We start from the raw sequence: 26,513 nt of genomic DNA, 5'->3' as shown, positions 1-26,513 counted from the left end.
GCGGTTTTTCAGGAGTTCGTTAACGAGATCTTTCGAGACCTACTCTACTCATGTGTCGTCGTATACCTAGATGACATTCTCATCTTTTCCCCTGACTTATCCACTCACAGAAGGAGTGTTCGGCTGGTTCTGCAATGTCTACGAGAGAACAGACTCTGCGCAAAACTAGAAAAATGTCTGTTCGAGCAAACCTCACTGCCCTTCCTAGGGTATATCATCACGGACTCCGGAGTAAAGATGGATCCCGAAAAGTTGTCTGCTGTGCTCAAATGGCCACGTCCAGTTGGAGTAAAATCCATCCAACGGTTCCTGGGTTTTGCGAATTACTACCGACAGTTCGTTCCCTTCTTCTCTTCGGTGACTAAGCCCATCTCTGCGTTGACCCGGAAAGGGACCAAACCAAATGCTTGGACTCCAGAGGCTGAAGAGGCCTTTCTCGCCTTGAAACAGTCCTTTGCTACCGCTCGGCCGTTAGTCAATAGGCCCTTCATCCTAGAGGTGGATGCCTCTTCCACTGGTGCGGGAGCGGTCCTTTCTCAGCGGACAACTTCGGGTCAAGTGGTGCCTTGTGGGTACTTCTCTAAATCATTCTCTCCCGCAGAATGCAATTATGCAATTGAGACCGGGAATTACTGGCCATTAAGATGGCTCTGGAGGAGTGGCGGTATCTTTTAGAAGGGGCAGTTCATCCCTTCATAATCTTCACGGACCACAAGAATTTGGCGTATCTTCAGTCTGCGCAAAGGCTCAACTCCAGGCAAGCCAGGTGGTCGCTATATTTCTCCCGGTTTGACTTCAAACTTCATTTTCGGCCTGGGGACAGAAACATCAAGGCAGACGCTCTATCCAGGTCCCTACAGTCACCTGAGGTTGAGGAGGGTTCGTTTCACATCATTGAGCCTGCCAAAGTTATCACCGTGGCGCCCGTGACGCTCTCTCCCATTCCGCCAGGCAAAACCTTCGTCCCGCAGAATAAGAGGTCGGAGGTCCTGTATTGGGGGCATTCCTCCAAGGTTGCGGGTCACGTTGGGGTCAAGAAAACCCTCAGCCTCCATTCGCGCTACTACTGGTGGCCATCCCTTCGCCAAGATGTGACCGATTTTATAGCCTCCTGCACGACTTGTGCTCTGAACAAGGTACCAAGAAGTCTGCTGTCCGGTCTGCTCCACCCTCTGCCTCCTCCTGAAGCCCCTTGGCGACAGATTGGTATGGATTTCATCACCGATCTACCATGCTCTTCCGGGTGCACTACCATCTTAGTAGTGGTCGATCGCTTCTCCAAAATGGCCCATTTCATCCCGCTGCCCAGGTTGCCTATGGCCTCTGAGCTAGCCAAGGTCTTCATACACCAGATCTTTAGGCTTCAGGGGCTTCCTCAATGAATTGTCTCCGATCGAGGGGTCCAATTTACCTCCCGTTTCTGGAGAGCACTCAGCAAGCTCATGGGTATATCTCTGGACTTCTCCTCCGCTTATCACCCTCAGTCCAATGGGCAAGTGGAACGGATCAATCAGGTATTAATAGCCTACCTGCGTCACTTCTCTAACGCCCATCAAGACAACTGGGTGTCTCTTCTGCCGTGGGCAGAGTTCGCCCACAATAATCATCCCAATGAGTCCACCACTAAAATGCCATTCTTTGTGGTTTCCGACCAGAACCCTGGTGTTCCACTACCTCTCTCTACGTCCTCTGGTGTTCCCGCAGCAGATGCCCTCGCTACCGAATTTTCTCAAGTCTGGAAGGAGACCAGAGAGGTACTTGAAAGATCCAGTATCTGGATTAAGAGACATGCAGACAAGAGGCGCAGGGATCTTCCACCATACCAACCTGGCGACAAAGTTTGGCTGTCAACTAAGCATATCCGTTTGAAGATACCTTCTTACAAACTGGGTCCTCGGTACACCGGTCCGTTCGAGTTTTTGGGACGAATTAACAACGTGGCTTATAAATTGAAGTTGCCAGCTTTGCTTCGGGTCCCTAACGCCTTCCATGTCTCGCTCCTTAAGTCTGTTGTTCTGAATCGGTATCACTCAGTCCCACCTCCTTCTCCTCAGCCAGTAGGGGCCGATGACGTCTTTGAGGTGAAAGAAATTCTTGCCGTGAAAAAAGTTCGGGGGCGTACCATCTACCTCATTGATTGGAAGGGTTTTGGTCCCGAAGAGAGGTCCTGGGAACCCAAGGAGAATGTTAATGCTCCTCTTCTATTAAGGAGATTTTTGTCTAACCTCGGGAGAGGGAGACGTAACATGGTGGAGACGCCTGATTATCATGTGCCTTTCCTACGGTATCCTGGCCAAGTGTTTAGGGGTTTTCCCCTTCTCACTCTCTGTCTCCGTCCTGTACTCCAGTGCCCAGTCCTGTACTCCGTGTCTCCGTCCTGTACTCCAGTGCCCAGTCCTGTACTCCATATCTCCGTCCTGTACTCCAGTGCCCTGTCCTGTACTCCGTGTCTCCGTCCTGCACCCCAGTGCCCAGTCCTGTACTCCGTGTCTCCGTCCCGTATTCCCCTCTCGGTGCCTGGTCCTATACTCCGTGTTTCCGTCCTGCCCCCACTCTGTACTTCCTACTACCTTCTGCATTCCGTGCTCAGTCCTGCACCCCTCACTCAGTCTTTTGAGCCGCCCCTTTTGGGTCTAGCAGTCGCGGCATCTGTCTTCCGAAGGCCTGCCCCTAACGGCACCTGTATAGGTGTCGGCACCACCTGGCACGCTCGCCCCTGGGAGCTCCAGTGTCGCGATGCAGAGAGTCCACTATTGGACGTAACCTACCCGTCGTCAGTATACGTCACAGATACTGAGATAGTTAGCACTGATGCCACCATCATCAGCATCACTATTCCGATCATCTATATGCTGGAGCAGACTTTGAATAGCCTGCGGGAAGAGATGGTGGTCCCAGAAGAAGAGGAGGAAGCACAGGAGGATGCAGAAGGGATACTGTCTCTAAGTTCAAGACTGTCGCCACACAGTTGGGTGCCAGGGGAGGGTGGATAACTGTGATCAAGGAGGGCTGGTGATAACAGACAAGCTGTTATCGAAGGTGCAAGATCCGAGGAAGAAATGGAGGAGGAAGAGGTGATGGGCGAGCAACTGTCAGATGAAGAGGATAATACTTCCCTCTCTGTTGTTCGTGGTTGGCGGGATGGGATGGAGGAAACGAGCCTCATTGTTACTCAGCCACCAAAACAGCATGGGATTGGACCTCATGGTAGAGCCCTACATATGAGTGCCTTCTTTCTGCACTATCTGCAACAAGATCCCCATATAGTTATGATTAGGAATATTGCTGACTACTGGGTTGCCACTTTATTAGATCCATGTTATAAAACTAAATTTTGCCAGATGATTCCCACCTTAGAAAGGGAACAGCAAATGCTGGAGTATCGAAACACGCTTTTACACAACCCTAAGAGAGCTTTTCCCCAATACAGCAGTGAAGTGCACAGTTTGCATCGCAGCTGTAGACTTCCAACCTCCGGACCGTCAATTCCTCAATGACAAAACAGCAGCAGCAGCAGTGGTGGAAGTAGAAGAAGCAATTTCTGTGAGTCCTGTGACACTTTTTTAGGCCAACGCATGACGTGGGTTACTTGCTTACATATTTTGGCCAAAATATTAACTAATACCTCTCATATTTTTATATGTGTTTTTTGCACTTTATTTTTCAGGGTGCAGTTGGGCCCATTCGGTCTTGTAAACTGTGGTGTCTATTCACATTGGATGCATTTGGATGGCGCTAGGCAGCCCGCCTGATCTAATAGTATGGGTGTAACTAATAGGCTGCTAACCTGGATGCTGTGCATTACTGTTTTGTGATCAGCGCCGCATACAAGTCTTCATTGTGCATTAATATACCAAGCAAACTGCCCCTCCATACATTGGTAGGTTGTGAGCGGTTGTTTCATCTGTATTCTTGCACCTGTGTTGCCCCCATCTTAACTATATGGGCCCACTCACCCTGACAGTGCATTTGTTTGGAGGTCTGGGCAGGTAAGCATCTCTACCTTTTTGCTGTGTTTTTGAACATTTGACATTTGCCTGAATTTTTATATCTACACGATTTACAAAATTATATTTTCTTGTCTTAACTCTATACTATTCGCTCCTCACCCAACCGCCTCCAAGACTTCTCCCGAATATCCCCCATCCTCTGGAATTCTTTGCCCCAATACGTCTTACTACCAACCACACTCAGATCCTTCAGACGGAACCTGAAAACCCATCTCTTCAGGAAAGCCTACAGCCTGCAATGACCCCACTACCTCCCCACCACTACTGGAGCTACCGCCTCACCATCACTGGAGCTGCTGCAACCCCCCAACCTACTGTCTCCTTCCCCACCATCCTGTAGCATGTAAGCCCGAAAGGGCAGGGTCCTCTCTCCCCTCTGTATCAGTCTGTGATTGTTAGTTTGATTACTGTAAGTGATATCTGTAATCTGTATGTAACCCCTTCTCATGTACAGCACCATGGAACCAATGGTGCTATATAAATAATACTAAGCTTTGTATTTTTGTAATTATTTGTATGTATACATGATTGATTACCACTTCTGTCTCTGTAAAAACAATCCCCTTTAACCCCTTTCTGATATCAGGTGTAAATGTATGCGGATGTCGGACTCCGTTCTTTTGATGTGGGCTCCAGAGCTGAGCCCACATCTTTTCTCGCACATGATGGGACAGAAATCCCGCACATCGGTGACCCTGTCGTGTGATTGCGGGTCACTGATGGGTTGGCATGACAACCAGAGGTCTCCAGCAGACCTCTATGGTTGTCACTGCCGGATCCTATGAGCGCTGCCCAGTGGTCGGCGCTCATAGCAAGTGAGCATCTCTGCTACATGCAGGTGATCTGATCATTGCCTGTATGTAGCAGAGCCGATCAGGTTATAGCAGCTTCTAGCCTCCCATTGAGACTATTGAAGCATGCCTGTGGACACATGGGGTTGTCAGCGGGCTGAAACCACATGGATCAGGGATCGCACCACCGAACGCCGGCTCTCCCTTTAACATGGGCACCGCACCCATTTAGCACTGCTGATCACACTGTTTCATAAACAATAATTATAAACAGAAAAAAAATGGAGCGCTGTATGGAGCACTGATGCCCCGCCGCCGCTTCTCTGTCCTCCTGCGGAGTCCCGAACGATTACCTCCTCCTGAGGTGACATGCTATAAGCTGACCGCCGGAAATGAGGTCAGCACGTCACTTCCAGTGGAACGTGATGTGCGGCTCAGAGTGCTATATTTTGCGGGCATACACAGCGATCGCGGGATAGAAAGCTTCCCAGCCGGTACGGCGGGATATGGACCCGAAATCGGGACTGTCCCGCGGGGATCGGGAGGGTTGGGACCTATGCTGGTGTGTTCTCCACAGAGATTTATCGCGCCAACTCCACATTTATGAGGTGGATTTTGGACGTTTGCCTCTCAGTTCTGCTCCAAAAACCTCAGTGTGAACACACCCCATATTGAAGCTCCCATAGAGATGAATAGGAAGAGTTTTCCAAGCGGTTTTTGAGGAGGAATTTGGAGCTGATCCACCAAAAAAAGCCTAGCCTAAAGGGGTAGCCTGTGTGTAGCTCAGAACAGTGCACAAAGAGGGGCTGTGTGTGGGTTTCCCATGCAGTGAAACTATTTGCACAGAGGAGGAGGAGGACGGGGGTTGTTCGGCTTCTCCTCGTAGTGCACAGAGGAGGGGGCTGGAGTGTAACGTCTCTCTGCCAGTGAGTGGGCTGCTCCCATCTGGGCTGCCTGTGCCCGGCCCCCTCTGCGCCTGCGCACTCCCCGCATTCCAGCATGGCGCTGCAGCCTGGCAGTGGAGGAGCTGCGCACTGAGATTGCAGCGGCCCCTGGGGACACGGAGCAGAACACGGGAAGACACGGACACCGGGTGATCTCCTCTCCCCTCCCGGCACCTGGGCAGTGAGGAGACATGCTATAAGCTGACCGCCGGAAATGAGGTCAGCAGTCATTTCTGGCGGTCAGCTTACAGCACGTCACTTCCGGTGGAACGTGATGTGCGGCGCAGAGTGCATACACCGCGATTGCGGGATACATAGCACTGCGTTGAGAAACATGTGATGGTGTCTCCACAGTGTTGGATGTTGATCTCCATGAGTTCATTCATCCTCATTTTTCACAGTCTTTTACTAGGCATTGCTCCTACTAGCCAGTTTCCTACTCCACACTGATGAGGGGCAATACCCCGAAATAGCTGTCTGTGGATGGATACCATGTTTTGGCATAGGTGTTTTCCTTCATTGGAGACTGCCCTTCCCGTGGTTGCTCCTTCCCGGGGAAAGACCTGGCTAGTTATTGCTTGCGTTGAGAAACACGTGATAGTGTCTCCGCGGCTTGGGTTTTGCATGTTTTTGCATATTTCCCTTAAGGGATGGGGGCATTGCTCTAGAATCACTGCGTTGAGAAACATGTGATGGTGTCTCCGCAGTGTTGGATGTTGATCTCCATGAGTTCATTCATCTTCATTTTTCACATTTTCTGAGTCTGACGGTGACGTGATAGAACCACGGCGCCTCCCAGTGGCCGAGGCAGGAACAGCCATCCCTGAGTCTGACAGCAAAGTGGCGGTCCGGCGCCTCCTAGTGGCCGCGACCGGAACAGCAGGCCCCAAGTCTGATGGCGACGTGACAGTACTCCCCCTCCAAGAGGGGCCTCCGGACCCTCAAAACCCGGTTTGTCAGGGTGAAGGAGGTGAAACCTTCTAATCAACCCCTTGGCATGGATGTCACTATCGGGGACCCAGGACCTTTCCTCTGGACCGTAGCCCTTCCAATGCACCAAATATTGCACGGACTTTCTCACCAAACGGGAATCAAGGATACCCTGGACTTCGTACTCCAAGGCACCCTTGACCAAAACTGGAGGCGGAGGGGACTGGACGAGATGAATTGGGGAGCGGTACATCTTGAGGAGGGATTTGTGGAAAACATTAGGCATTTTAAAAGACTGAGGGAGCTTTAAACGAAATGCTACCTGGTTAATTACCTCTAATATCTCATAGGGACCAATAAACCTGGGACCCAGTTTGGCAGATGGAACCTTAAGCTTAATGTTCTTGGTAGACAGCCAAACTTTGTCCCCAACTCCTAGGTGCGGCCCCGTGGACCGCCGTTTATTTGCGGCCGAAGTCTGTTTGACCTGGGAGCCTTTCAAGTTTGTGTTCACCTCCGACCAGATTGTCCTTAAGTGATGTATGGAATTCTCTACTCCCGGTGTCATGATCCCAGTGCAGGTTTTTGAGCTGCACACCGGGGGTTAATGTCTGGAGCTCTGTGCAGGTTTTGACCTGCACACTTGGGGTTAATGATTGTGGCCTCTTTCTGGTTCTGGGAGAGCTTCATAAACCCCTGGGTAGCTTCAATCCCTGCCAGTTATACTTTTGCCTTTGGCCTAGTGTACTGACCCCCGTGTGCCTGTTTGTTGCTATAGCTTGTTATATGGTTCTGACCCGATTCTGTTTCCCGTTGTGAGTTTGCCTGTTGATTTTGTACTGCGTTATTATCTGTGTATGACTCATTGCCTGTGATCTGACTACTCTCTGCTCGCCCCTCTGGTACCTTGCAGCTATCTCTGTGTGTGACTCATTGGCTATGTCCTGACTATTCTCACTGTCTATGCCTCATGGGTAACTTTGTCTTGCAGTTACTCTGCTAGGAATTGTCTTGCAGCTGCTAGCTCTGTGGAGTTTAGGCCATGCCTCTAGCAGTCACGTGCTTCAGGTCCTGCGGCTCTGAAGTACACATCTATTCGGTTGCTGCCCGCTCCACAGGTATCTTTGAGCACTGTTCACTTTACTCAGGACACGCGCACTGGCTCAGTGAGCAAGTTCAGTGCGGTGTCTCTGACATTATAACTGGCCTACCATTTTTTTTTTTCTCTCCTCACTTCTGCAGCATGGACCCAATGTGTGCTTTATCTGAGCAGGTGAAAAGCTTGACTCAGTCACTGCAGAAGCTTAGTTTAGAACACCAAGCTCTGGCCCAGTCCCAACGGCGGGTTGAGGACTCAGTTCAGGGGGTACTTTCCGCTGGCTTCCAGCAGGTGGGGAATAGAGATGTTATTTTAGTCCCACCTGAATCCCCGGTTAAATTGCCAGATATATTTTCTGGTAACAAGGATGAGTTCAGGGCATTTAAGGAGGGCAGTAAGCTTTTTTTTTTCTTTGAGACCCCGCTCCTCTGGGGATGAGAAACAGAGGGTGGGGGTGGTGATGTCCCTGCTTAGGGGGTCCCCACAAGCCTGGGCATTCTCGCTTTCCTCTTCTGCCCCTGATAGAATGTCTGTGGATGCATTTTTTGAAGCCTTAGGGCTTATTTATGATGAGCCTGATAGAGTGCGGTTGGCTGAGGACAAAGTAATGAGTGTCTGTCAGGGGGAGCACTCGGCCGAATGGTTCTGTACTGAATTCAGACGTTGGGCAGCGGAGATTTCCTGGAGTGATGCCTCCCTTCGGGGGCTTTTCCACAGAGGCCTGTGTGAACGCCTGAAGGATGCTTTGGCACTCCATCCTCCGCCTGACTCCCTGGAGGATGCCATGGTCCAAGCAGTTCGCATGGATCGCAGGCTGCGGGCTAGAGGCATTATGCAACGGGAAACGCCCTTATTCTTCAGTGGAGATGAGACCCAGACTCTTCCTATGGCTATGGAGGTGAGCGCTGTCACCTGTGAGGGAAAGGAAAGAAGATGCCGCCGGGAAAAGCAGTTGTGCTTCTATTGTGGGAAATCTGGACATTGGAAGAAGGACTGCCCCTCCTGTCCGTCATCCTCCAAGATGGCGGTAAACGACTAGGTCTGGGTAGTAATCGAGGAGGCTACCCAGACCTTCAGGTACAAATTTCCTCATGTCCAAAAATGGTGCTGCAGGTGGAACTGGAACTTGGTTATGGTCCTGTTCAGACTACTGCTTTTATTGACTGTGGTTCGGCTGTGAACCTGATTGATACCAAGGTTATGACTCTTAATAAGATAGGGACAGTCAGGCTTCATGATCCTGTTAAACTTGTGGCAATTGACTCATCTCCTCTTACCCAAGATGGTATCTGTTGCAGGTCTGAACTTTTTTCTCTAAAAGTGGGTTCCACTCATGTGGAGAAACTAAGTTGTCTGGTGCTAGATAACTTGCCTGCAGGACTGGTACTGGGGATGCCTTGGCTTCAACGCCATAATCCTACCATTGATTGGGTTACAGGGGAAATCACTCAATGGGGATGCAATAATAAATGTGGTAACCGGGGACATCTTGTTAACGCTGTTAAATCCGTGTCTGTGTCGTCTGTCGATCTGGAAGGTATTCCGGAATACCTGAAAGATTTCGAAGACGTTTTTTCCGAAATTGAGGCTGAGGCGCTGCCACCACATAGACCCTATGATTATGCCATTGATTTAGCACCCGGAGCCAAGTTACCTAAGGCTCGATTGTTCAATTTGTCTGGGCCTGAGCGCCAAGCCATGAAGTAGTACATAGCTGAGAGTCTCCGCAAAGGGCATATCAGGCCTTCTGTGTCACCTGTGGCAGCAGGGTTCTTCTTTGTGAACAAAAAAGATGGTGGTTTGCGGCCGTGCCTCGACTTTCGGGAACTGAGCAAGATAACGGTTAGGAACTCTTACCCGCTTCCCCTCATCCCAGACTTATGCAACCAGTTAGCTGGGGCCCAATGGTTCTCCAAGTTAGATCTGCGGGGGGCCTACAATCTGATAAGGGTTCGGGAAGGGGACAAGTGGAAAACGGTATTCCTTACATCAGAAGGACTCTTTGAGAACCTGGTAATGCCATTTGGGTTAACTAATGCACCCGCTATTTTCCAAAATTTCATCAATGTTGTGTTTTCTGATCTGATAGGCCATTTTGTTATTATTTATTTGGATGATATTTTGGTGTATTCCCCGGACAGTCAATCTCACTTGCAACATCTAAAGACAGTTCTCCAGAGACTCAGGGAGAACCAATTGTTCGCCAAATTGGAAAAATGTTCATTTTTTGTACAGGAGCTGTCTTTTTTGGGGTTGATTGTGTCCTGTGAGGGGTTTCGTATGGATCCTAAGAAGGTGCTGACGATCACTGACTGGGTTCAGCCTCGAGATCTCAAGGGGCTCCAGCGCTTCTTAGGATTTGCGAACTATTACCGGAGATTCATTAAAGGTTTCTCACAAGTGGTGAAACCACTCACGGATCTTACCCAGAAGGGAGCTGATGTAAAAAATTGGTCTGTACTCGCTAAGGAATCCTTCTCAGCGATTAAGAAATGTTTTATGTCTGCCCCGGTGTTGGTGCAACCTGACCCGTCCAAACCATTCATTATGGAGGTGGATGCTTCTGAAGTGGGGGTGGGGGCTGTGCTGTCCCAGGGTCCGGCCACCCTTACCAATCTCAAACCCTGTGCCTTCTTCTCCAAGAAGTTCTCTTCAGCTGAGAAAAACTATGATGTAGGCAATAGAGAACTTCTTGCGGTCAAGCTGGCGTTTGAGGAATGGAGGCACTTTTTGGAAGGGGCGGCTCACCCTATCACGGTTGTCACGGATCACAAAAATTTGGCATACCTTGAATCTGCTAAGAGGCTTACTCCTAGACAGGCCCGTTGGTCACTTTTTTTTCACGATTTCAGTTCTCAATTACTTTTCGACCGGGGTCCAAAAATGTTAAAGCAGATGCCCTGTCCAGAAGTTTTGATCCAGTGTCTCCCCCTGAGCCGCCGTCCTCCATTCTTCCCCCAGGGGTGGTAGTGGCGGGGGTCTCAACTGAGTTGAAACAAGAAATCCTAAGGGCTCAGGCCCTAGCTCCGGCAACCAGGCCAAGCGATAAACTGTTTGTTCCAGATTCATTGCGGCCTAGACTTCTGCAGGAGTTTCATGATTCTAGGCTGAGTGCTCATCCAGGTATCACGGCCACTAGAGAGGCAGTAGCCAGGGGTTTTTGGTGGCCTTCATTAAGGTCTGATGTCAAGGAATTTGTTTCTGCTTGTGACATATGTGCCCGTTCCAAAAGCTCGCATAACCGACCGGCTGGGGAACTCATACCTTTACCGGTTCCTGATAGGCCATGGACTCATCTTTCCATGGATTTTATTACCGGCGTTCCACCTTCCAGGGGCAATACCGTGATCTGGGTGATGGTGTATAGGTTTTCCAAACAGGCCCATTTCATTCCCTTGGCAGCATTACCTTCAGCAGAAACGTTGTCAAGATTGTTTGTGCAGCATGTGGTCCGATTGCATGGGGTACCCCTGAATGTTGTGTCTGACAGAGGTGTGCAGTTTGTGGCCAAATTTTGGAGGGCGTTCTGTATGAAATTGGGCATCTCACTCTCCTTCTCTTCGGCATATCACCCGGAGAGTAATGGTCAGACAGAACGCACCAATCAATCCCTGGAACAAATTCTCAGGTGTCTGACCTCCGCCAGACAGGAGGATTGGTGTGATGCGTTACCGTTGGCTGAATTCGCTTTTAACAACCGGGTGAGTCAGTCCACCAACATGTCCCCATTCCTGATTAACTATGGCTTTAATCCGCATTTTGGGGAGTTTTCTCGGGTGGATTCCGGTTGTCCAGGAGCAGAGGGGTCCGTTCAATGGTTAAAAAACCTCTGGGCTGAAGTCCGGCGTAATATCTCTCGATCCCAGGGGAGATACAAATATTTTGCGGACAAAAAGAGAGCCTTGGGAGACATGTTTCAGGTGGGAGAGAAGGTTTGGCTCTCCACGCGTAACATCAACTTAAAGGTACCATCAGTTAAGTTGGGACAAAAGTTCATTGGTCCGTACGAGATTATGGGGATAGTCAACCCTGTGGCATATAGGTTGCGTCTCCCCGCCTCCTTAAAAATATCTAATGTGTTCCATAAGTCTCTGTTGAAACCAGCAGGATCTGTCAAAGAGAACTCTGAGACTGTTGTTCCTCCAGTGCTGGTGGAGGGTCAATTGGAGTATGAGGTCGGACATATTGTGGACTCTCGGCGGGTGCGCCACTCTTTGCAGTACCTGGTCCACTGGAAGGGATATGGACCAGAAGAGCGCTCATGGGTCCCTGCTCGCTCAGTACATGCAGATCGCCTGGTTCAGGCGTTCCGTGCCAAGTACCCGGGGAAGCCTGGGGGTCCAGAGGCCCCCCGTTGAGAGGGGGGTACTGTCATGATCCCAGTGCAGGTTTTTGAGCTGCACACCGGGGGTTAATGTCTGGAGCTCTGTGCAGGTTTTGACCTGCACACTTGGGGTTAATGATTGTGGCCTCTTTCTGGTTCTGGGAGAGCTACATAAACCCCTGGGTAGCTTCAATCCCTGCCAGTTATACTTTCGCCTTTGGCCTAGTGTGCTGACCCCCGTGTGCCTGTTTGTTGCTATAGCTTGTTTATATGGTTCTGACCCGATTCTGTTTCCCGTTGTGAGTTTGCCTGTTGATTTTGTACTGCGTTACTATCTGTGTATGACTCATTGCCTGTGACCTGACTACTCTCTGCTCGCCCCTCTGGTACCTTGCAGCTATCTCTGTGTGTGACTCATTGGCTATGTCCTGACTATTCTCACTGTCTATGCCCCTTGGTAACTTTGTCTCGCAGTTACTCTGCTAGGAATTGTCTTGCAGCTCCTAGCTCTGTGGAGTTTAAGCCACGCCTCTAGCAGTCACGTGCTTCAGGTCCTGCGGCTCTGAAGTACACATCTATTCGGTTGCTGCCCGCTCCACAGGTAGCTTGGAGCACTGTTCGCTTTACTCAGGACACGCGCACTGGCTCAGTGAGCAAGTTCAGTGCGGTGTCTCTGACACCCGGAAGCTCCGACATCTTGGCCGAAAATGAACCAAAACATGGGTGCAAACCATGATTGCAGAAGAACGGGGTGGTTTTGATAGATTCCTGGTATTAGTTGTTTAGGGCGAATTCAGCTAACGGGAGATGTTCCACCCAATCGGACTGATGTTCTGAGATATAGCAGCGGAGATATTGCTCTAGAGCCTGGTTGGTACGCTCCGTTTGACCATTGGTCTCAGGGTGGTAAGCGGAGGAGAAGAATAATTCGACGCCAATGCGTTTGCAGAATGCCCTCCAGAATTTAGAAACGAACTGGGTACCTCGGTCGGACATGATATTCATCGGAGCGCCATGCAAAGTATTACATGAACAATAAACAACTTACTCAAGGTTTTTGATTTAGGTAATCCAGACAGGGGAACGAAATGACATTGCTTACTGAACCTGTCCACCACCACCCAGATACATGTCTTCCCTTCTGAGGGCGGCAGGTCAGTAATGAAGTCCATGGAGATGTGGGTCCATGGACTCCCTGGGGAGGGCAAGGACTGGAGCCTGCCGGCAGGCCGATTGTGGGGGGACATGGCGCAAGCACAGATTTCGCAAGCTAGTATGTAATCCTTACAGTCCTTAACTACCATCGGCCACCAAAAATTCCTAGTCACTAGTCTGGTGGTATTATTGACACCAGGATGGCCTGCCAGGGCAGAGTCATGCGACTCCTTCAGAACTTGTAGATGAAACGGCTCTGGAATGAACAATTTCTGGGGGGGCGTCGAGTCAGGGCCTGGTTCTGGGAACCTACGGATCTCCTCCAGAAGGTCCAGAGACACGGGCAACACAACGATCCCATTGGCCAGTATTGGAACTGGTTCCGAGTCCCCAGCCTGTGAGGGGCAGAAACTTCGAGAGAGAGCATCAGCCCTTACATTTTTATTCCCTGGATGAAACGTGATTACAAAGTCAAACCTAGAGAAGAAAAAAGCCCACCTAGCCTGCCTAGGATTCAGTTGATTAGCTGACTCCAAGTAGGTCAGGTTCTTGTGATCTGTGATTACTGTAATCTTGTGTTTAGCGCCTTCGAGGAAGTGGCGCCATTCCTCGAAGGCCCATTTTATGGCCAATAATTCCCGATTCCCTATATCATAATTTTTCTCAGTAGAAGAGAATTTTTGGGAAAAAAAGGCGCATGGACGGAGTTGAGTGAGGGAGTCAGTGCCTTGGGAAAGTACTGCTCCTACTCCAACCTCAGAGGCATCGACCTCTACCACAAAGAGACGTCTAGATCAGGCTGGATTAATATCGGGTTGGCATAAAAACAATCCATTAAAACAGAAAATGCCTGGAGTGTTTCAGGCTTCCAATTAACCACGTCTGCCCCCTTCCGGGTCAGGTCCGTGAGCGGTTTGGCGATCTCCAAGAAGCCTTTGATAAATTTTCGGTAGCAATTCATAAACCCCAAAAATCGCTGCAGCACTTTTAGAGTTTTGGGTTGCGCCCATTCACTAATGGGTCAGATCTTGGCAGGATCCATGCAGAACACCTTAGCAGAAACCATGTACTCCAAAAATTGTACCTCCTCAGCCATAAAAACACACTTTTCCAGCTTGGCAAATAGAGAATGTTCTCGAAGTCTCTGGAGCACCGTATGAACATGTTGCACGTGTGTAAGAGCATCAGCGGAGTAGATCAGGATGTCATCTAAATAAACCACTACATATACCCCACAGATATCCCTGAAGATATCATTCACAAAGTTTTGGAACACTGCAGGTGCGTTACTTAGAACGAATGGCATAACAAGGTACTCAAAATGACCAAGGGGCGTGTTAAACGCGGTTTTCCACTCATCTCCTTTTCTTATGCGGACAAGATTGTAAGCTCCCCGGAGGTCAAGCTTAGTAAACCAACGGGCTCCAGGGATGAGTGGAAGCGGATACTGATTCTTTACAGTAATAGCGTTCAGCTCACGATAATAAATGCATGGTCTGAGTCCACCATCTTTTTTTTCTACAAAGAAAAACCCAGCCCCTACAGGTGAGGTGGAGGGTCTAATAAAGCCTTTTTGTAGGCTGTCTGCTATGTAGTCATTCATGGCTACGCGCTCTGGACCAGAGAGGTTAAATATTCTCCCCTTAGGGAGACAGGAACCTGGGACCAAATCTATAGGACAGTCATACTCTCTATGAGGCGGTAATTTCTCAGACTCCACTATGGAAAAGACATCTTCATAGTCCCTGAATGCATATGGTATAAAGGGGGTTTTAATTTTAATTTGGTTCACTGTCAGCGACATACAGTGATTCTGACACTGTGGACTCCAGCGCACGATATCACCTATGTGCCAGTCGATAACAGGATTATGATGGTGCAACCATGGCATACCTAAAACAACCGCATGTGATAAATTGTGAATAACAAAAAATGACATCTGTTCCGTGTGTAATGTCCCCACTGACAGCAATTTCTGTAGTGACAAATTCCACCCCGCCCTGGATAATAGAAGTACCATTAATCGCAGTGGTGTGAATAGGGGCCTTAAGCCTTAGCAGAGGTACACCAAGACTCCTTGCAAGCAAAAAATCCATAAGGTTGCCTGCAGAGCCACAATCCACATAGGCCTTTACACACAGAAGTTTCTTAGCAAACAAGAGAGAGATGGGTAACAAAAGTTTAGCCGCATTTGAGGGCAATACCTGAGTCCCCGGGCAGGTTTGACCAGGGCTGACCAGGGGTCGACATCCCAGGAATGTTGATTTCCGACGCCCAGCATTTTCCTTGAAGTCTCCAGGCTGCAGCATGCTGGTATAGGAAGATGGGAGTGTTCCTTCAGGTTGTGCACAGAAGCAGGTGTTAGGGCAGGAGATTAGCTCAGGCAGGAGAAGAAAAAAGAAAAAAAAATTCAGGAGACTGCTTTTATATATGATAAACATACACACAAAAGCAGCCTATTTTGAGGCCGGATATAATGTGACGGCCGTCTGCGGTTCTGGGCTGCAGTAAGACAACACCCCGAGTAACCCTGATACCCTTTACCCCTATACAGGGATCTGGATTTATAGCAGAGCCCAGGAGGTCGCCGTCTGAATAAGAGCAGTGGACCAGAGCAGGACGGTCGCCAGAGAGGTGTTCCAATACAGAACCAAAAACGTAGTGGGATCTGAGTCTAAACCAGGCGGGCAGCAATGGTACAAAAACGGCAGACAGTAGCAGAGTCAGATTCAGGCCAAGGTCAGAGTCATTTACCAGGAGGGCGGCAGAGGTACAGAATCATTAGGCAGAAGCAGAGTCAGAAATCAAAGCCAAGGTCAGAGTCATAAACCAGGAGGGCGGCAGAGGTACAGAATCATTAGGCAGAAGCAGAGTCAGAAATCCAAGCCAAGGTCAGAGTCATAAACCAGGAGGGCGGCAGAGGTACAGAATCATTAGGCAGAAGCAGAGTCAGAAATCCAAGCCAAGGTCAGAGTCATTTACCAGGAGGGCGGCAGAGGTACAGAATCATTAGGCAGAAGCAGAGTCAGAAATCCAAGCCAAGGTCAGAGTCATAAACCAGGAGGGCGGCAGAGGTACAGAATCATTAGGCAGAAGCAGAGTCAGAAATCCAAGCCAAGGTCAGAGTCATAAACCAGGAGGGCGGCAGAGGTACAGAATCATTAGGCAGAAGCAGAGTCAGAAATCCAAGCCAAGGTCAGAGTCATAAACCAGGAGGGCGGCAGAGGTACAGAATCATTAGGCAGAAGCAGAGTCAGAAATCCAAGCCAAGGTCAGAGTCATAAACCAGGAGGGCGGCAGAGGTATAGAATCGTTAGGCAGAAGCAGAGTCTTTTAGTACTTTTTAGTTCAGGATATTTGTGTTTTTTGCTTTCTGTTTTCTCTGGTTAATGTTCATGTGTTAATATGCACTTACATTGTACATACACATTAACTTACTTTTTTCAGTTCCAATTCGTTTTTTATTCAGATGGTGATGCAGCAACCCCCTGACGACTGACAGAGGGGCGAAGCCTGCGCCCACCAGATGCCTGCGCAGGAGCCCCTTCTCTGTCACCACCATAACTCACGGGTGAACCATGGTGCCTCCTAGTGACCGCGACCGGAACAGCAGACCCAGAATCTAACGGTGATGTGACAGACAGGCGCCTCCTAGAGGCTAAAGCCGGGACAGTACGCCATAAGTCTGACGGCGACGTGACAGAACCACGGCGCCTCCCAGTGGCCGAGGCAGGAACAGCCGTTCCTGAGTCTGACGGCAAAGTGGCAGTCCAGCGCCTCCTAGTGGCCGTGACCGGAACAGCAGGCCTCAAGTCTGATGGCGACGTGACAGAGGGTAAAACAGTGTGGCAATGCTTTATTGAACCACAAAACAGGCAGATAACACATAGAACATGTTGTCCCAGCAAAATACCCAACAGAGTGCACATTACAGAGTCTCAGCCTTCAGCTGATTTGCTCCCAGGGTCGCTACCCCACCTGTGGCATGCACAGAGAGGAGGTAATGACAAGCGTAGGAAGATGACAATCCATTCAGTCCATACAAGGTAAAAAGCCAGTTGATGCGAGGATCACAACCTGGCTTCTCCAAACGTATCCATGGTTCAGCAATGGTCAATGGAGCAGATCTGTATTCTTCCAACCGATGCTGAAAACCCCTAGGTTGTTTCTTATAGAATGATAGATCTGCATCCCTCGTGATGTAAAAAGCATACGAAGTATATAGTTTGAAGTCTGGGATCTGCCTATATGTGGCTAGTTTTCTGACTGTTTCGGATAACATGATACATGATTTTAGTTTTTTTTTTTCGTTTAGTCTCGCTTGAATATAGGTCAACATTAAAGTCTCCTGATGAGTCGCCTTTGGTGAGGACGATGAAGCCCATAGAAATGAGAGGCTTGGAGAGTGAGTGTGTAAATGTCACCTCTCCCTATATACTGAGATGTGGGGTATATGTTTTTTTTTCTATTAGCCACCTTCTGACTAACCTTCAGGGGGTGAATTATGGGAATAGTTTTACATTTGGAATTAATAAAGTTTAGTTTTATCATTTTGTCAGCAAACATGAGGAATGACAAGAGACAACCCATTTAAGATTCAATTGTGGTTAAAACTATTCCAACATTATGAACATAAAAAAGGCTTCTCCCCTATGTGACGTCTCTGATGTTTATTAACAGTTGATTTCAAAGTAAAATATTTCCCACATTAAGAAAATGAAAAAGGCTTCTTGTCTGTGTGACTGCTCTGATGTCTAAGAAGAAGAGCTTTCCGGTTAAAATATTTCCCACATTCTGAACAGGAGAAAGGTTTCTCCCCTGTGTAAGTTCTCTGGTGAGGTGGCTCAGTGGTTGGCACTGCAGCCTTGCAGTGCTGTAGTCCTGGGTTCAACTCCCACCAAGGACAACATCTGTAAGGAGTTTGAATGTTCTCCCTGTGTTTGCGTGGGTTTCCTCCCACATTCCAAAGACATACTGATAGGGAATTTACATTGTGAACCCCATGTGTGCAAACTGTAAAGGGCTGCGGAATATGTCAGCGCTATACAAAAAAGAAAGATTATTATTAGTAAGATTCCATTTCTGGTTAAAACATTTCCCACATTATGAACAGGAAAAATGGCTTCTCTCATGTGATCAATATTTATTTTCCATTTAACATGAAAAAAGTTTCTCCCCTGTGTGAGTTCTCTGGTGCCTAACACAATCTGATTTAGTGCAAAAACATTTCCCACATTCAGAACATGAAATAGGCTTCTCTCCTGTGTGAATTCTCTGGTGTCTAGCAAAATATGATTTATGTGCAAAACATTTCCCACATTCTGAACAGGAAAAAGCCTTCTCCCCTGTGTGAGTTCTAAGGTGAGTAACTGATTGTGATTTCCAGTTAAAACATTTCCCACATTCTGAACATGGATAAGGCTTCTCCCCTGTGTGAGTTCTATGGTGATTAACCAAATATAATTTCAGTGTAAAACATTTCCCACGTTCTGAACAGGAAAAAGGCTTCTCCCCTGTGTGACTTCTATGGTGATTAACCAAATCTGATTTCTGGTTAAAACATTTCCCACATTCTGAACAGGAAAAAGGCTTCTCCTCCCCTTTCTGAGTTCTATGGTGATTAACCAAATCTGATTTCAGTGTAAAACATTTCCCACATTCTGAACAGGAAAAAGGCTTCTCCCATGTGTGAGTTCTAAGGTGAGTAACTGATTGTGATTTCCAGTTAAAACATTTCCCACATTCTGAACATGAATAAGGCTTCTCCCCAGTGTGAGTTCCATGGTGCTTAACCAAATATGATTTCAGTGTAAAACATTTCCCACATTCTGAACAGGAAAAAGGCTTCTCCCCTGTTGGAGTTCTATGGTGATTAACCAAATTTGATTTCTGGCTAAAACATTTCCCACATTCTGAACAGGAAAAAGGCTTCTCCTCCCCTTTGTGAGTTCTATGGTGATTAACCAAATCTGATTTCTCGTTAAAACATTTCCACATTCTGAACAGGAAAAAGGCTTCTCCCCTTTGTGAGTTCTATGGTGATTAACCAAATCTGATTTCTCGTTAAAACATTTCCCACATTCTGAACAGGAAAAAAGTTTCTCCCCTGTGTGAGTTCTTTGGTGTGCAAGAAAACGTGATTTCCACATAAAATATTTTTCACATACTGAACATGAAAATGACTTCTTTGCCTTAGGAGCAGTTTGTTTTCATAGGATCAGATGACAGATCTTTGCTGTGAATGGATGATGATATATCTGGAGTAATGGCATTCACTTCAGTTGTATCTTGTAGGATCTCAAGATCATCAGATTTCAAAATTGTCCCTCTGATCTCCTGGTACAGTCATCTGCTAAGATAAAGAAAAACAAATATTTTTTAATAAAATATCCTTGAATTTTATAATTTTGAACATTTCTCTTTAAACTGTCCATAAAAATGGCAAGCTATGTAAAAAAACTTTAATTATTTACCAAGACAATGCCAGTTCATAGTCTAATAGAAAACCTTGTTGGATGAACCAGTAGTGTGTGGTGTTCAACTGTTTGTTCATTCTGCCTCCCAAATATCAAATATAAAGAAACCAATCAATGTTATGTAGGCGAAAATAATACCAATTCTCATCTCACAAAAAACAAGTCCCCACTCAGGTCCATCATCTGTCAATGGAAAAACAGAGGTTCCTACACTATTAGTGGCTCAAAGGCTGCTGAAAAGCAACAGAGTTTTTATAACCCAATCCAGCAAAATCCGCTCTCACTTCGGAGTCTTGCAGTGTGCGCAAACAACATTTAGGATCCCTGTATTTAGTAATATTACAGTGAGAAGAATCCACTTAATTTGCGGTGTGTGTCTCCTGGAGCACAATCTGGGCACTATGTGCTGGGTAATAAAATGGCAAATGTGTAATTTTCACTTTCCAACATCCACTGCGTGTTAATTTCTGGAAAGAGACTCTGAGGAGTCAAATTATTCACTCCTCCTACACACATGGTTAAAGTTGTTGGTACCCCTCGTTTAATGACAGGAAAGCCCACAATGGTCACAGAAATAACTTGAATCTGACAAAAGTAATAATAAATCAAAAAAATCTATGAAAATTAACAAATGAAAGTCAGACATTGCTTTTCAACCATGATTCTACAGAATTTAAAAAAGTAAAACTCATGAAATAGGCCTGGACAGAAATGATGGTTCCTTAACTAAAATATTTTGTTGCACAACCTTTTGAGGCAATTTCTGCAATCAAATGATTTCTGTAACTGTCTATGAGACTTCTGCACCTCTCGACAGGTATTTTGGCCCACTCTTCAAGAGCAACTGCTCCAGTTGTATCGTGTTTGAAGGTTGCCTTTTCCAGATGACATGTTTCAGCTCTTTCCAAAGTGGTCATTAGGATTTAGGTCAGGGCTCATAGAGGCCACTTCAGAATAGTCCAATATTTTCCTCTTAACCATTCTTGCGTGTTTTTAGCTGTGTATTGTGTCATTATCCTTTTGCAAGACCCATGTCCTGCGACTGAGACCAAGCTTTCTGACATTGGGCAGCACATTTCTCTCTAGAGTCCCTTGATAGTTTTGAGATTTCATTGTACCCTGCACAGATTCTAGACACCCTGTGCCCAAAGCAGCATGGAAGCATGGCTGAAAAGCAATGTCTGACTTCCATTTGTTCATTTTAATAGATTTTTTATTTATTATTACTTTTGTCAGATTAAAGTCATTTCTGTGACCATAGTGGGTTTTTCTGTCATTAAACGAGGGGTACCAACAATTTTAACCATGTGTATAGATTATAACCTTCAGTGAATTAATTTATAAAATGGAATCACTTTATGGGGATTTCGACTATTCTGGTTTCCTGTCATTTAGTTATATTAGGGCTTCTGCATATGGTGTGTCCAATCTCATCTGGGATCTGTTCCTGCTGTCCAGCTGGAGTAATCTGCTCCCTACTTCAGCCAATTGGAAAGTACCACACCCTACTAAAGCGCAAAGCACATGGCCGGAATCTGCCAGATACAGCGTTGTTCTTCTCTGGTTCAGTCCTCTGGGCTCAGTTTGCGGATTGTGTATTTGCTTCCTGCTGTGACTGTGGCCCATTTACTGACTACTCTTGTGTCTTCTGATTCTGTATTCTATCCTTCTGGTTCTGACCCAGCTACCTGACTATTCTTCTTGCCATCTAACACCACAGAATAGCAGGTAACACCATGGTCCAAGCCTAGGGGTCCCTGTGTAAGTCCAGATCCATGTAACAGTGTTAAAGGGTGATGAGCAAGGCAATCCTTGGGATAAGGAAAGCAGATAAGATAGAGCCAAGCATGTTCAATGTGGACATATTTTGAGCTGCCAGGTGACGCAATACATTGTGTCTAGCGATGAGCGAGTATACTCGTTGCTTGGGTGTCCTCTGTTATGATTGAGTCACCGTAGGAGGCAGACACAAAAATAGAAGCTACGTCCAGAAAACCAGAGAAGTTGGCAACTATCAGATTGCAGACCCCTGAACCTATCAACACAACTAGCAGTAGCCGTGGGGGGTTCCTACGATGTCCTAGACCACTCGATCACAGCCAGAGAGATAAATAGCCTAAAGACAGAAAAGGAAATCTAAACTGCCCCAGAGCAGACCCCAAAGTAAAAGGCAGCCCCCAACATATAATGACGGTGAAGCAAGATGAAAAAACACTCACACAGATAGAAAGATAGGCTGAGCAAACGATGGGGCCCAAGCTAACTAAACAGAACAGGAAAGGAAGGTTGCTGTCTGCAATCTGCCAAAACCCTATCAAAGACATAAGCCAACAAGCTGATATGGAAAAAGACCCTGAAGCAGCTAGGCTTCAAAAACTAAATCAGCACTCAGGTATTTTCAGAAGACAGAGCTAAAGGAATTCAGCACACCCCAGCAGGGAATGGCAGAAATCCAGAAAAACAAAGCAAAACAAAGTCAAAGCACAAATGCAAAAAGCCGAGCAGAAAACTTAGCTTTAGAAGAGCAGGAATTCAGACTGGTCTCCAAGGATCCCACAGAGAAATCACCCGCAGGGCAGAAGGGCGTCGGCAGCCTTATATCCAGTCAGTAACTCCACTCAGCCAGTCATCATCATCAGACTCAGGTGTTTGATAATCAGGCTCACTACCTTTCTTTACCAGAAGAGTTCCTCGGGCCTCAGTAGTGAAGGGGAAAATGAACTCACAACAGTACCTCCCCCTTGAGGAGGGGTCACCGAACCCTCAACCACGCCACCAGGGCGATCAGGGTGAGCCCGATGAAAGGCACGCACCAATCTTTTGGCATGAATATCAGAGGCAGAGACCCAGGAATTATCCTCCTGACCATAACCCTTCCACTTAACCAAATACTGGAGTCTCTGTCTAGCCAGACGGGAATCCAGTACTTTCTCTACCTCATATTCCATGTTACCTTCAACCAATACAGGGTCTGGAGGTGCCACCCCCAGAACAACAGGTTCAACAAACCTCTTCAACAAAGATTTATGGAACACATTATGGATTTTAAATGTGACAGGAAGAGCCAAACGAAAAGAGACCGGATTAATAATCTCCAAAATCTTGTAAGGTCCAATAAATCTAGGTTTAAACTTAGGAGAAGCCACCTTCATAGCAATATTTTTTGATGATAACCACACCATATCACCAAACTTAAACTGGGGACCAATGGTCCTATGTCGGTTGGAAAACCACTGGGCCTTTTCCTGGGAGAGAGATAACTTATCCACCACTTGGTCCCAGATCTGGTGCATTCTCTCCACCACAGTGTCAACACCTGGGCAGGCAGAGGGCTCCACCTGCCCTGAAGAAAATCGAGGATGAAACCCAAAGTTACAAAAATAAGGTGACATCAAAGTGGCAGAACTAGCTCTATTATTTAAAGCAAATTCGGCCAAGGGCAAAAATGAAACCCAATCATCCTGATCAGCAGAAATAAAACATCTCAAATATGACTCCAAGGTCTGGTTTGTTCTCTCTGTCTGCCCATTGGTCTGAGGGTGAAAAGCAGAGGAGAAGGACAACTGAATTCCCATCTTGGAACAGAAAGTTCTCCAAAATCTAGACACAAACTGGACTCCTCTGTCAGATACAATGTTCTCAGGAATCCCGTGCAAGCGAACCACCTGTTGTAAAAACAGGGGCACCAACTCAGAGGAAGACGGCAACTTAGGGAGTGGTACAAGATGAACCATCTTAAAGAACCTATCACAAATCACCCAAATAACAGTCATCCTTTGAGAGACATGCATATCAGAGATGAAATCCATTGAAATATGGGTCCATGGCCTCTTGGGGACAGGCAAAGGCATCAACAACCCACTAGAGCGAGAACACGATTTAGACCGGGAGCACGTCCCACAGGACTGCACAAAATTCCTGACATCACGAGACAAGGAGGGCCACCAAAAAGACCGACTCACCAGATCTCTAGTACCAAAAATACCTGGATGACCAGCCAAAGCAGAGCAATGAACTTCAGACATCACTCTCTTCTTCCACTGGTCAGGAACACACAACTTTCCACTGGGACAACGCTCAGGTTTGTCCTCCTGGAACTCTTCCAGAGCACGTCTCAAATCGGGCGAGATGGCAGAAAGAACTACCCCTTCGCCTAAGATGGTAGCAGGCTTGGTCACCACAGGAGAATCAGCAAAGAAGCTCCTAGAGAGGGCGTCTGCCTTGACATTCTTAGTTCCAGGAAGAAAAGAAACCACAAAATCAAAACGTGTAAAAAACAAGGCCCACCTAGCCTGTCTAGGGTTCAAGCGCTTAGCCGACTCTAGGTAAATCAAATTCTTGTGGTCAGTGAGGACCACGACTTGATGCTTAGCTCCCTCCAACCAATGTCTCCACTCCTCAAATGCCCATTTCATGGCCAACAGTTCCCGATTCCCCACATCATAGTTACGTTCAGATGGAGAGAACTTTCGGGAAAAGAAAGCACAGGGAATCATTTTAGATGTTACAGGATCCTTTTGGGACAAAACAGCTCCTGCACATATCTCAGAAGCATCCACCTCTACCTGGAACGGAAGTGAGAAATCAGGTTGCCGCAAAATCGGGGCGGAGATGAATCTTCGCTTCAGCTCCTGAAAGGAAGAAACAGCCTCCTGAGACCAATTTAACACATCAGCACCCTTCTTAGTCAAATCAGTCAATGGCTTGGCAATACTAGAAAATTTTGCTATAAATTTCCGATAAAAATTAGAAAAACCCAAAAACTTATGGAGGGCCTTCAAAGAAGTGGGCTGAACCCAATCGTAAATGGCCTGTACCTTGGACGGGTCCATTTCAATAGTTGACGGGAACAAAATAAATCCCAAAAAAGAAATCCTCTGTACTCCAAAAAGGCATTTAGATCCTTTGACATACAGGGAATTCTCCCTCAAGATCCGGAACACAGTCCGAATATGTTCCACATGAGAATCCCAATCCTTGGAGAAGATCAAAATATCATCCAGATAGATAATCAAAAATTTATCGACAAAATCTCGGAAAATATCGTTCATGAAGCACTGGAAGACAGAAGGGGCATTAGTGAGCCCAAAAGGCATCACCAGGTACTCAAAATGTCCCTCCGGAGTATTAAACGCCGTCTTCCATTCAGCCCCATGCTTAATGCGAATAAGATTATATGCCCCCCTGAGGTCAAGCTTGGTAAACCAGCAAGCACCTTTAACTCTGGAGAATAGATCAGAAATCAGGGGTAACGGATACTAATATTTAACAGTAATTTTGTTGAGGGCACGATAATCAATAAAAGGTCTTAATGATCCATCCTTTTTGGCTACAAAAAAAAACCCGGCACCTAAGGGTGATGAGGATGGTCTAATATGACCCTTCTCCAACACCTCCTTAATATAGGATCGCATAGCCTCGTGCTCGGGTACAGATAAATTGAAGAGCCGACCCTTGGGAAATTTACACCCCGGGCTCAGTTCAATTGCACAGTCATAACTCCTATGAGGAGGCAGAGACGCAGACTCATTCTCACTAAATACATCATAAAAGTCTGCCAAATAATCAGGAACATCATGCGACTGAGGAGAGGTGGAAAACACCGGAGCCTCACTAAAGGCACACCGACAACCCCAACTCACCACAGACACAGATTTCCAATCCAAGACTGGATTATGAATTTGTAACCAGGGAAACCCCAGAACAATAGTATCATGCAGATTATGCAACACCAAAAATCTGCAATTTTCTTGATGGTCTGGGGTGACCCGCATTACCACCTGGGTCCAAAACTGAGGTTTATTTTTAGCCAAAGGAGTAGCATCAATCCCCCTCAAAGGGATAGGCGTCTGCAGAGGTGTCATCGGAAATCCACAACGTTTAGCAAAATCCAAGTCCATTAGGTTTAGGGCTGCTCCCGAATCCACAAAAGTCTTGGCGGAAAATGTGGACAGGGAGCAGATCAGAGTAATAGCCAGAAGAAACTTAGGTTGAACACCACCAACAGAAAACGTGTGTCCAAAGCGTTTCTCTCGTTTAGGACAGACAGAAATAATATGCGAGGCATCTCCACAGAAAAAACACAACTTATTACGCCTTCTGAACTCCTGACGCTGCTCTCTGGAAAAAACTCTATCACATTGCATAGGTTCAGACATTTGTTCAACAGGTGGCAACACCTCTCGTGCAGCTTTGCGTTCGCGCAAACACCAATCAACCTGAATGGCTAATGACATAGAATCGTCAAGACCAGAGGGAACAGGAAATCCCACCATAGTATCTTTTACGGCTTCTGACAACCCCTTCCGAAAGAGAGCAGCCAAGGCATTATCATTCCAGGTAGTAAGTACTGCCCACTTTCAGAATTTTTGACAGTACAATTCTGCAGAATCACGTCCCTGGTTCAATGCCAGCAGGGTCTTTTCAGCCTGATCAATGGCATTAGGTTCATCATACAACAACTCCAAGGCCTGAAAAAATGCGTTCACATTAGTCAGAATAGGATCATCTGGTTTCAAAGAAAACGCCCAATCCTGGGGATCGCCACGCAGCAAAGAGATGACAATTTTAACCTGCTGCGCAGAGCTCCCTGACGAGTTAGGCTTCAAGGCAAAAAATAATTTACAATTATTTCTGAAATTCAAAAATTTAGACCGATCCCCAAAAAATACATCAGGTGTAGGAATCTTTGGTTCAGCAGCATGTGAATGAGCAAGGTAGGCGGAAATTCCCCGCACTTCCGCAGCGAACTGCTCCACACGATCAGACAATTGCTTTATCTCCA

The 26,513-nt window shown here is 47.1% G+C and overlaps 2 protein-coding genes and 1 pseudogene across 2 annotated transcripts in view; 1 reads left to right on the top strand and 2 right to left on the bottom strand.

The window, feature by feature from the left end:
- LOC141074981 (oocyte zinc finger protein XlCOF8.4-like) overlaps positions 1 to 26,513 on the top strand; it is a 287,451-nt gene that overhangs the window by 188,576 nt on the left and 72,362 nt on the right. The gene's annotated exons all lie outside the window — the stretch shown is intronic.
- LOC141074984 (uncharacterized) overlaps positions 1 to 26,513 on the bottom strand; it is a 177,234-nt gene that overhangs the window by 137,881 nt on the left and 12,840 nt on the right. The window lies entirely within an intron of this gene.
- On the bottom strand, positions 18,138 to 19,749 carry LOC141074982 (uncharacterized; annotated as a pseudogene).

The sequence above is a fragment of the Dendrobates tinctorius genome, unplaced genomic scaffold (genome assembly GCF_039654945.1).
Source record: "Dendrobates tinctorius isolate UK_male_01 unplaced genomic scaffold, ASM3965494v1 ptg000345l, whole genome shotgun sequence".
Classification (NCBI taxonomy): Eukaryota; Metazoa; Chordata; class Amphibia; order Anura; family Dendrobatidae; genus Dendrobates; species Dendrobates tinctorius.
The sequence above is the reverse complement of the archived record's forward strand: the minus strand, read 5'-3'. Positions and strand labels throughout refer to the sequence as shown.